The sequence below is a fragment of the Leptonychotes weddellii genome, chromosome 12 (assembly GCF_054177405.1).
Source record: "Leptonychotes weddellii isolate Sample4059 chromosome 12, ASM5417740v2, whole genome shotgun sequence".
Taxonomy (NCBI): Eukaryota; Metazoa; Chordata; class Mammalia; order Carnivora; family Phocidae; genus Leptonychotes; species Leptonychotes weddellii.
In genome coordinates this window covers 73,577,088-73,589,639 of record NC_138380.1, presented here as the reverse complement: position 1 = coordinate 73,589,639, position 12,552 = coordinate 73,577,088, and the positions used below count along the sequence as shown (strand labels likewise).

At 37.8% G+C, this 12,552-nt stretch overlaps 1 pseudogene; it reads right to left on the bottom strand.

The window, feature by feature from the left end:
- Window positions 1–4,810: 4,810 nt before the first annotated feature.
- LOC102740130 (zinc finger CCCH domain-containing protein 14 pseudogene) lies at window positions 4,811–6,995 on the bottom strand (annotated as a pseudogene).
- Window positions 6,996–12,552: the final 5,557 nt, after the last annotated feature.

The following is a 12,552-nucleotide window of genomic DNA, read 5'->3' as shown; positions in this document are numbered from 1 at the left end:
ATAATAAAGCATGTATAATTGCTCATTCAAACCTTGTGTTAATGTAGTGAATTAAAAATATACCTTAAATAAGTTTAAAATTAGAACAATATTTTTCCACTACTTTAATTAACAAGGACCTATATTTAATTTTGTATAAAATTACATCCATTTATTATACAGTAAAATGTCTTTACTTCTAGTTCAAATGTGCATAGAAATGTGCATAGAAATCATATATATATAATGATATATGATTATATAAATGTTATCACCATTTTTTAGATGTATCCACTAAATTTTCAAAATCACATAATTAGGACACACAAGATGATTACTAGGCTGTGTTCTGACCATTCTGTGCAGATTTCTAACATGAAAAATATTACTTTTTTTAAAAAAGATTTTATTTATTTGACAGAGAGAGAGACAGCAAGAGAGGGAACACAAGCAGGGGGAGTGGGGCAGGCTTCCCGCTGAGCAGGGAGCCCAATGTGGGGCTCAATCCCAGGACCCTGGGATCATGACCTGAGCCGAAGGCACACGCTTAACGACTGAGCCACCCAGGCTCCCCGAAAAATAATATTACTTTTACTTAGCAATATTTCTTTATTAAAAACAGGCTAAAAGTAATAATTTGCTATATAGTCATTCATACTCAAATGAGAATAGCAGTGTATAATGGCATTATGTGTAAACTGATAAAAGAACCACCAAGGACACCCCCTTTCAATTATGCTTAATGGAAGGTTTCATACTTTTTATTTAACATAGTTTCATTCCTGAACAATAAACTAAGAGATTCCTTACATGGAATATGATTAAGATTAGTGAATGACACCACCTTTTTTGGAGGGATAATTCCCTTGTGATTTGTAACCAAATAGGAAACAAAATTTCAGCTTCTAGATTTTACCATTATCTTAATTCATATGACTATCCATTCAAGAAATACCTGTTAGTAAAGTTAGGCTACTTCCTTCTAGAAGCTCATGTCTCTATATATCTATTTATGTTTTCAGGAGGACTGAAGACTGCTTTTCAAAAAGATCTACATTTATCTTTCTAAATACTATATACATTGTCATTATTATTTTGTTACTATTTATTTACTGAACTATAATCCACACACAATGTTACATTAGTTTCAGGTGTACAACATAGTGGTTACATAAGTCTATATGTTATGTCATGCTCACCACAAGTGTAGCTACGGTCACCATACAATACTATTTTTTTTAATATTTATTTATTTATTTGAGAGAGAGAGTGCATGCTTTCATGTAAGCAGGTGGAGGGCAGAGGGAGAGAGAGAGAATCTCCCAGGAGACTCCCCACTGAGTGCAGAACTGGTGGAGCTCGATCCCAGGACTCAGATCATGCCCTGAAGTGAAATCAAGAGTCTGATGCTTAATGACTGAGCCACCCAGGTGTCCCTATATGATGCTATTATTTTTAAGGCAGTAACTTAACATTTCAACTATCTTCTATTGCTTCTCAATTATGATTAAATCCTTTTTCAAGGGGTATTTTTCACCTATATATCACTATCACTTAGCACAGTGTCTTGAATATATAATCATTCAGTAGTTATAGGATTAACTCAATAATTAAATACACCATCCATTATTACAATGCTGAGTATAAAGTAGGCCCTTGATGGATAGCTGAAAATTAACTTATTAAGATGTTCATTTTTATATGAAAAGTGAATGTTTATATAACATGTAGGACAGGGGCACCAGGGTGGCTCAGTCATTAAGCGTCTGCCTTTGGCTCGGGTCATGATTCTAGAGTCCTGGGATCAAGCCCCCCATCGGGCTCCCTGCTCAGCAGAAAGCCTGCTTCTCCCTCTCCCCCTCCCCCTGCTTGTGTTCCCTCTCTTGCTGTGTCTCTCTCTGTCAAATAAATAAATAAAATCTTTAAAAACAAAAGAACATGTAGGGCAGTTCAACTTCATTTTTGCCTCCAGTGTTACACAGATTACATCCTCTTATATGCATGATCTGAAGAACTCTAATGTAAACTTATGTAAAATTCCATTGATATTTTGATGTATGGTCTTTTATACATTAAAGAACCAACAGGATGTATTATTACTTAATATACCTCAAAACATGATCCCTTTGTAGTAAGAAATTGATTTTGTGGTGACTTCCAGATATACTTGATTTCTTTTATGCCCTTCTGTACTGTCGAACTATCTCAGTCTTTTGTAATCTGCTCCTTTATACCTAATTGACAGATGAAGTGAGAGCTCTTAAATATGTCTGTGTTCTACAGCAGAATCCTCTTGTCCTGTGTGTTTATATATTTACAGATAGTGTTCATATGGTACAGGAGTTACCATAGGCCAGAAGCAAAGAAAGTAAAATAAAACAGAGAGACAGACAGGTACAAGGATGGGAGGGGAGTGAAGGAGAAAAGAGGAGAGGGGAGGGAAGAAAGAAGAGAGGAAGGAAGGAAGGGAGGGAGAGAGGGAGGGAGGGAGAGAGGAAGGAAGGAAGAAAAAATGGGCTCTCAAATGTGTATTCATTTGTACTAGAGACATATTTCTCCTCTACAGACCAGTTGGGGCAGAGCTGATCCAGTCCAACAGAAAATTAGTTTCTTTTCTCTATCTCTCTTAAAGAAGATTTCAAATCACCACAAAAGTCAGAACAAAAGAAAAACACAGTTTTAAGAAGATCAGGTTATCTCATCTTGTTTATAAGAAATATCTATCCCAGGCTTTCTCTTACATAAGTCAGGGATCCTCTGTTGCCTTTGACATTCTTAAAAAGATGTGGGGATGATATTTCAGTAAGGGTTTATGTTGGATTTGAATGAGTATTACTCTTCATAGAAACATGAGTTAAGATGCATAGGTGTTCTCATGCCTTCAAAATTTCACACTAGTGTATAGCAAGTACAAGAAATTGACCACAGAATCCTGAAATATATGTGCTTGCTTAAACGTTCATTTGTTAAGTGTCCATTTATTTTAGCTCCTTCTAGGGAAATTGCCAGGAAATAAGAATACAAATATGCATGGACAGTGTTTTGCCTTCAAAAGCTTATGGTTCAAAGAGAGAGAGAGAGAGGCAAACCATAAGAAACTCTTAATTATAAAGAACAAACTGAGGGCTGATGGAGGGGAGGTGGGTAGGGGGAGGGGCTAAATGGATGACAAGTATTAAGGAGGGTACTTGTTGTGTTTCTACTCCTGAAACCAATATTACACTATATGTTAACTAAGTAGAATTTAAAAAACTTAAAACAAAAAACAAAACAAAACAAAAGCTTACGGTTCAGTGGGGGAAATGCAGACAATTAAACACATCATGATTCATTTTATATTAATTGCTTCAGAAACAGAAATAAGGTGCTATGAAAACACATAGAATTGACATTTATCACTTGAGGTACCTAATTTACATTTATCACTTGGAAGGCTTTTTGGAGGAAATGCCACCTGAGACAGATTCTGTAGGCTAAGGAGAAATTAGCCAGGCAGAGAGGAAGAGCTCTTAGGCTGAGAAAACAAAACAAAACAAAACAAACAAACAAAAACACACAAAAAACATGCATGGTGGGACCAGAGAGTAGAAATATTTCGTCATGGTTGAGAACAGATGATGACACAATATTTATAATACGTTAAGGAGATTGTTCTTTATTCTGAATAGTATTTAGTGCTATAGCTTATTTATATTTGCATTTTAAAACAATCACTCTTTGATAAGAGTAGAAATTTTCTAAAGGGCATTAAGAGTGGGATATAACAGTATCAATTAAGAAGTTATTTATAGTAATTAAGGTCAAAAAAATGTATCCTGGATATGAGCCTCTTTTCTTTTTGAGAGAGAGAGAGAAAGAATGCATGCACACGATCAGGAGGGGGTGTTGGGGGCAAAGGGAGAGGGAGAATCTTAAGCAGCTCCATGTCCAGCATGGAGCCCAACTTGGGGCTTATTCTCAAGACCCTGAGATCATGACCAGAGCCAAAATCAGGAGTCTGTTGCTTAACTGACTGAGCCACCCAGGAGTCCCTTGAATAAGAGCTTTTGAACAAATGGAACAGTGAGTGGGGGAGGCTGTTAAGAAAAATAAGTAAGATATAACTCCAAATTAAAGGCTAGCTAAGAAGATAGCAGTGGCACAAATACTTTTAGAAGGAAATATTGCATCCCAGAAGATTATTTCTTTCTGAGGTACATTGAGTTTGGGTGGTGAAGGTAGTCATTATTTGAATGAGTAGTCATTATTAGAATAAATATTTCTGGCATTCAGGAATTAGAATGAAGCTGAGGATATTAATTTGAGTCATTAAAATATACCTGAGATAGTTCAAGCCATGTAAACGGATGGGATCAATTAGAAATCCTGGAAGCACTGAATTTATAAGGAGTGCTGAAGAAGAGAATTTAATAAAGGGAAATAAAACTGGCCAGAGAGACAGAAGGAACCTGGAGCTAACAACATCACAGAATGCAAAAAATAAAGAGCATGTTGCAGAGGGTAAATGAGACAAGACTGCGGAGTCAGATTTAGGAATAAGTCAATCATTAGAGGTTTTGGCAATTTTTTTTTTCAAACATGCCTGAAATGTTTTAATAGAATTTAGCTTTTCCTTAAATGGTCTTTTTATAGTCAAAACAAACAACAAAAAACACCCAATGTTAAAACCACTTAATAAACTTACAAACTTGAAAAATTAGACACTTCAGGTAGGCAGTAAACTTAATATTATGAAAATATATTCTAAGTTTCAAAGATTTGACAAGTTCTGCAGAGTATCTTTCGTCAGTAGATGGTCACTCCACAATCTTCTGCCAAGTACGGCTGAATGTCATTCACTGGTATGAGGTCGAATCCATTTCAAGGCATGTTGTGGTGGCACAGTAATGGTGGGATGATCAAGTGTGTAGTCAGGTCTTGTACACTGAGTGTTACATCTGCAGTGTTTTAATGACAGAAGGGAGATTCCATTTTCCTACAAGCAGGGAAATAACAGCACCGTTGACTACTAGAAGCGAGAAGGTGGCACTGGTGTTGCAATTGCTGGGTTTGGAGACAGTGCTGGAATTCTTCCACTCATATGAGTGAAGGGACAATCTCGTTTAGTACATTTTTGTATCATATTTACCATTTGGATGAATGAACAAACATTTCAGCAAATTTACAATTGGGGAAGGCTTTGCAAGGTGAAACAGGATGATGGTAAGTATACTTATCTCCATTTTTACAGGAAGGCCAGTACTTGCAATGCACCAAAAGTTTTTCTGGCTTCTGGACCACACTCAGTTCACTCATCTCAGCATTTGCAAAGCTACCATTTAGCTCATCGATCAGCCTGCTCATCAGCTACAAGTGCTGTGGGTGGAGGAGACCTCTGAGTCCCTTGTTTGAGGCTGCAGATTGGCTTACAGCCTTCACTCCTTCAAAACACATGTCCTCCTCTTGATCTGACATGTATCCTGGGGGGCTGGGGAGAACATCCAGTGACACTATAAACTTAGGATTTGCAGGTTTATCTGGTGGTACAAGATCTTGTCTGCATAAGGTGTCCTGAAAGTACTCAAAGGGTACCTGCAGTCTTCATCCCCATGGTTTGGTGCCACTACTATTTCCACAGACAGCTTTGGCTTCTTCAGAATAAATGATCTTGTGTCTGCATGGACCATGGATTCCATGTCATAGTAATCTTGACTGATCTGCAGAGTTTCTGCCATTACTGGGTCAATTTACAGTCGGAATAACAACTGCCTCTGTTGAGTTCCTTGGCTTTTTTCTATATTATCTCCCTTGTTTCCTCTTCTTTAATGGGGGGACTTATTCTGGGGGTCCTGCTTTGACCCTGGACCATTTCTGCAAACAATTCTTGAAAAGTTCGAGTTCTGGGAGCAACTGGAAGTGTCCGTTTCTGTGAGACTATAGAATAGTTGTTTTTGTTACAGATTCTTGAGCTTCAGAGATAGCCTTCAAAATTAGATTCTTGTTAGCTTATTTAGAAGGTGGAAGTGAAGGTCTCCTTTCAGGCTTTGCTGGCACTGACACATTGCTGAAGATGCGTCCTGTATGAGACCCACAATCATCATCTTCCTCCTCCTCTTCTCCATCATGATGGAAGTCTTTTACTTTAACAATTGAACATACCACAGGCAACTTCCTCTCCTGAAAGTTTTCTTCCTCAATACTCATTTTTTCTGAGTTGTTTCTGAAAAAGAGAGTAGAAGTCTCTTCTAGGCTGTTAAGCACTTCCCTTTCCCAGAAACATCCTGTTTCATATACTTGGCTATTCTGTATATCAGGTTGCTTGGCTGCACGAATATTGTTTTGCTACTGCTGAAATTGCAACTTGTTTAAATGAGCACCACTATCTGCATTTTGACTGCAGGTGGTTGATAAATTTCAATAGAAGGGCGAGAAGAACCATATGTAAGTGTCACTGTAGGGTTTTTTCCGAGATAAGGGATTCTGCACAAAATTGAGGTCTTCATCAATGAGATCATCTGGTTCTGGCTTAGTATCAATCACATCTTCAGAGGGTGCTGTCTCCCTCAGAGCCTTCACAGTTGACATTAATCAGGATGCAGCTCCATCATCATAAGTCTGTCTGACATTTGTGTTTTTCTGCTCCTGTGAACTAGGAGAAACTCTGGAATCTCTTTTTTTCAGGTTCAGTGCTAGCAATCTCAAGGGGGTGGCACTGCAGCTTCATGTGTTCTCTCATCTCCCCAGCTGAAACTGCTCTTGTTTGAAGACACGGTATTATCAAATATGTTGGTATCAGATGACTTTAGACTGGAGGGGTCAGTTGTAACAGGGCAAAGTTTAATACACCATGAAGACATATGATGAATCGAATTGTGTTCCCTAGAAACAGGGACAGGTCCTCTGTCATTTGCTCCTGACTTTTCTTGTTGGCCTCCATCACCCTAATGCAATCAGGAAATTCTTCATCAACATAAGCTCTGGCAATTTCCCGTTAATGGCCCTCCGGATCTTCAACTGATCTCGGTGCCGATTTCCATGGCTCCCGCGGGTGGTGGACTCAGCACTGCGCCGTGCTTCGCTTACCCAGAGCCCGGGCCGGCTCCCTGCCCGCAGCTCCGCCACAGCGGCCCCCTGCCGACAGCGCCACTCCGGGCAGCACGCTCCACGTGACCCACCCCCACTGGCCCCCGCAAAAATATTTTTAGGGTGATGGTGGAAAATCTAGTATAAACAGTAAGTATGGGCTAATACAGCTGGAAATAGAGTAATAGCTGAAAATATGTAGAGTTGAAGGCTGTATGTTTTATTTTCTTATGTATTTTGCTTAATGGTTTCTTACGTATTTTGCTTAATGGTGGGATATGTTCGTACATGTTTAAAATCTATTGTGAAAGAGCTGATAGAAAAGGATAGGGTGAAGTTATAGGAGAGAGAAAATAAGGAGTAACATCCAGGCAGTAAAGGCAGATACTGTTGCCATGTGTCCCTCTGTTTAATGGTTCTACTCAATACGTCTCCATCTTTTTTTTTAAAAAAAATTTATTTATTTGAGAGAGAGAGAGAGAGGGAGAGAGAGAGAGAGAAGGAGGGGAGGGGAAGAGGGAGAAGGAGAGAGAGTCTTCAGCAGACTCCACATTGAATATGGAGCTCACTCCAGGCTGGATCTCATGACCCTGAGGTAAACCTGAGCCGAAATCAAGAGTCTGACACTCAACCAACAGGGCCACCCAGGTGCCCCAATATGTCTCCATCTTGATACAATATGACTCTATGTAGAGAAAACATAATGTGTTTTTTTTTTAAAGAGAAAAACACACAAAATCTGTCAGATATTTCTGAGTGCATACATAGCTGCTATTTGAAAAGTAAAAGAATACCTAATCCTGTGAAAACTTACTCAGAATCCCACAATTTCAACAATCCTTTCAGTTTATCTTGTATTACATTACTCAGCTCTTCTCATGCTTTGATCTTTGATGATATCTGAATGTATTCCTGAAGAAGTTCAGGTACTTGCTCTCTTAGTATAGTTACGGAAAGTGACATTCATGCGGATCTTTGGGTCTGAGCTGTCTATTGTGTAAGCAGTGTTGGCCTCTTCTGCAGAAGTCCATGGTGGATGAACTCATAGTTTATTCACATTGCTCAGGCAATGGTACTAGGAAGTCCTGGGCATTTCTCTCCTGTTGATGTAGTTTCCGCTTCGGTCTTGCTAGCTATGACCTCAGGCTCAGCTCCCCATCTCCAGCCTTTGCTGTGAGGGCATCACACTGTCCTTTGGAGGTCCTAAAGCCAGTTTTTCAGTCTCCAGAGTTCATGTCAACCAGGAACTTAATGTGGCTTAACTAAGTTTATTTGCCACACATCTTTTCATTTTTCCTTCTTTTCAATTTAGCCAAGTCCTCCAAGTCGCTATATGCCAGGTTAGTAAAGAGTTAATTTTTTTTTTTCCCCCAGAATCCAGAGGTGGATTGAAGTACTTTTTGCTTTTCAGTAGGTATTATTCTCAGTATTATTCTCATTATTTAACAAATCTCCCCAGTAATGAGTTTCAAAGACCCAGAGAAAATTAGAAGATTCATTTCCATCGCACTATCTTTGTTTCCTGTTTCTATCTCCAGTGCTGTTAACTATAGTAAACCCTTCTTTCTGACTCTGTGTAAGCCTTAAATGAGAGGAGATATCCTTTTTTCCCTATGAATGAATGCTAGGAGATGGGTCCTCCAGGCTTGTGCTTGATATGATAAATAAGGAGATAAAAAATAGCTAGCAAATCTTTTCTACTGACTTGCCAAGAGATCTGGTACCAACCTTCTGGCCTGGATAGAGGCTGCAAAGAAACCAGGAGCACATGTAAAGCATAAGCAGCAGCTGACAGGTTATGAGCCTATTGGGATGTCCAGGGCAAAACAATGCTGTAGACATAAGCACCAATGATGCTTAAACCATATCTCAAACAGAAAATCAGGTGCAAGACTCAGAACAGAGCACTACTGCCTTGAAAATAACATCTGGTTTATTACCTAAAGCAAAAGGATAGTGAGGCAGCCAGCTGGGAAGTGTGGTAGGGTCAGCAGCCCAAATACATGAGTGAGCGTGTCTTGAGAATTTACAAAGAGTCTGTGATTCTCAACCTTGGCTCCACATTAGAATCACCTGAGGGAGCTTTTATTGATCCAGGTGCCCAGGCAATGCTCTATTATATCAGAATCTCTAGTTATAGGACTCATATTTTTAAAACTCTCTAGGTGATTCCCATGTGCAGCCAAGTTTGAGAACCACTGCACCAAAGGAAGAAACCTAAAAGGAGACTGGAAATCAGGCTTTTGTGAAATTAGGGGCTGTTATGCTGTCCTAATCTCTTTTCAATGTGGACACAAATTTCTTGTAAACTTTAAGATGTTATCATGCCTAGTGTTTCTTTAAAGTTTATGTATAGTTAGAGGAATGGGCTTTTGTTAGGGTTCTCCAGTATTGCTCTAGACCAATCTAGTAAAGATTCCTTTCAATATTATTTTTCAGACTGTACCATTGAAAATAGAGAAATGAGAAACTCTTGCTTTAAAAAAAAAAAAGAAAAGAAAAAAAGAAAATGGGCCTGGAAAAAATAAATCACTAGGTAGAGGATTCATGAATCTAAAAAGAGTTATTTTTGACAGAACTCACAACTAAACTTTTCACCCCTATCACTTAAATAAAAAAGAATCTCAGTTCCCAGATGCAAACTACCAAAGCTCTAAACTCTGCGTTTAAGGAAATTAAATTATGTGCTACACCTTTCCAAATATCAATTAGCCAAGAAGTCATCATTCAGAAGTTCTGGAAAAGAATTCATTAACATTTGTAAATCAACCCAGTATTTCAGTGTAAATGCAAATGTAATATAGTTCACTTAATCAATATATTCTCCAAGGGAACTAAAAAAGCCTTTATGTTATTTGATTTCCAACACAGGCCCACACATTGTTTATCATTGTATACTGTCCTTTTTAAAAATGACATTTTTATAATGCAAAAATCATGTTAGCTTGTATAAGTATTAATTCACATATTTCACTGTTGATGTCAGCCTGACAGCATTCATGGTGAGAAAACATTACACATTGCTTAATGTGAATGTTAGCCCTGGAGGAGATAGCTGGAGATAAATTCTACTGTTTTCAGTCCATGACAACCACTGCTAGGAAAATGAACGTGATTAACAAATTGTGGAGAGGTTAGTAAGCTTTGTGTATTGTAAGAATTTTTTAAAAAACATGATAATGTACAGGTATTATATCAAAATAAGAAGTGCAAAGAAGACCTCTGGGAGAGTGTATTTGCTAGCAAGCATCCATTTTTTTAATCCAAAGTAGTATTTTTCAATAAATCACAGAATATATACACATATATATAGACACACATGTATATGACATTTAGTATCCCAGCAAAACCTTTGTGCCTTTTCTGCCAAATCCCTCTTAGAATTACGGAGTATTTTGGCCTAGATGGGACTTTAGATATCATGAAATACTACGTTGGGATAATACATAGCTTCCTTTGATCACAATTTTGCCAATTAATTCCTCTAAGATCTTAGACAATTTAAACTTTCTGACTGTGCTAAAATTGTGATAACTAAGCAAGTATCATATTTTAAGTGTCCATCCCATAGATGATGATCCAGAAATGTTAGTTGGGTAATTCACAAACTAAGTATAATTTGAGTGATTAGTCCTTGGCAGCACAACTAGTCATTGGCAGAGTTGAGACCAGAACCACAGGCTTCTGGCTCATCTCAAGTATTTTTACTTTTCCTCCTACCTCTTAAAAGTCAGAGGAGAGGTTATGATTCTTTAGGTTTCTTAGGATTTGTACCAGGACTCCGAAGCTCTTTTAAAAGGAAGAGACCACTAAGTGGCTCTTATATAAGATGTCTGGAGATAACTATAGAGATAATTTTCAAATTCTTTAGAATTAGAGCTTTGAAGTCTATTTGGAAAGATAATTTGAAGTATTCACCAATGTGTTTTTAATTTGATTTTTTCTCCCACATGACCCTTCTCCCCATTTCAAGGAGAGTTAGAGTAGTTTAAGTTTACTGCCTCAAGAAAGGAAAGATATAACAAGAAAAAAAAAAAACTGAAAAAGTCAGTTCTTGTGTCCTAAATTTCAAAATACACTTATGAATTCAAGGAAGACACAACAGTCTTGACAAAAGGGGTCTTTTAAGTATTAAAAGCTAAGGTCCTGACCTAAATTGCTGACATAGAAAAATAAATATTGTTAGAATGAGTTTTTATCACCTGGTAAATCTCCATAAAGAATTTGGGAGGAGCATAAGAGAGGTAGTAAGAAAAGAAAGATAGCCATGGACCAGTGCCCTCTTGAAGTAAAAATTACTCTGGCTGCTGCACCCCTGGCAGAATGAGAGAACACACAGCTTCCTGTTTGGGATACTGTTAACACTTAGGAAATTCCTCCAACTGTGGTTTTGAATACAGAAGTGATGTTTAAATGGAGTTATTTGGCTGATGAACATAAGGCCCAGAGCCCCTGTGATCAATAGGTCTTAGAAGTGTGCAGTCACATCATTTTATTTCCCTTGTATTGCCCTGTGTGGCACAGCTGTGTCCTGGAAAGTGAACAGTTCTGGGATGGGCAGAGATGAGGAAGTCCTTGTGGAATGTGGCACAGAAGTTTACATATATAACATGGAAGCCTCATCTTGTGCTGAGGTGGAGGGTTGATTATGTCCATGGAGTAGAGGAAGTGAGAAGCTTGCAGAGCACAGGAATTTGAACCTCAGGTTCTAGATTGCCACTGTTGTGTTCACACCCAGCTTTGTCTCTTAATTGCTGCATAAACTTGAACAATTTTTAACTGCTCTGTGCATCAGTTTTCCTATTTGTAAAACATGGATAGTGATAATAGTACTTACTCCATAGGCCTGTTATGAAGACTGATAAATATAAATATACCTATAGATAGATATAGATGATATAGATATAGATATAGAAATAGAAATAGATGTAAAGCACCTAGTGTAGTGCTATATAAATGTTAACTATTTTTTAATGGTCCTTCTGAGAAGATGCCAGCTATGGATAGATGTACTATAAGGATGAGGTTCTTACTCCCAATTTTCACAACATTCCATTAGACTTACATGAAGTTTAGGATTTATACCAAGTTGGGGGTTGGAGTAGGGACAGAAAAAACAAAAACAGAAGCAAAAACTTAAATTTACTGGGAAAAGTTCAAAGGGACTATTTGATAAAGGTTCAGGTTTCTGCTACCATGTAGAATTATAAATTAAGCTATAAATTAAATTATCTATATTCATATGTGTGTGTATATGTAGTCATATATATGTTTATTTCTTTGACACGTAAGTGTGTGGCCTGTGGGTTTCACACTACTGAAAATTAATTGGTGAAAACTTAAAAGGCTTTTAAACTGAAAATTCCTTTTTTGTATGACAGTAAGATATTTGTTGCTGATATATATCTATATCTTTCTTTTTTTTAAAAAAATATTTTATTTATTTATTAGAGAGAGCATGAATGGGGGGGAGGGGGCAGAGGGAGAGGGAGAAGCAGACTCCCCGCTGAG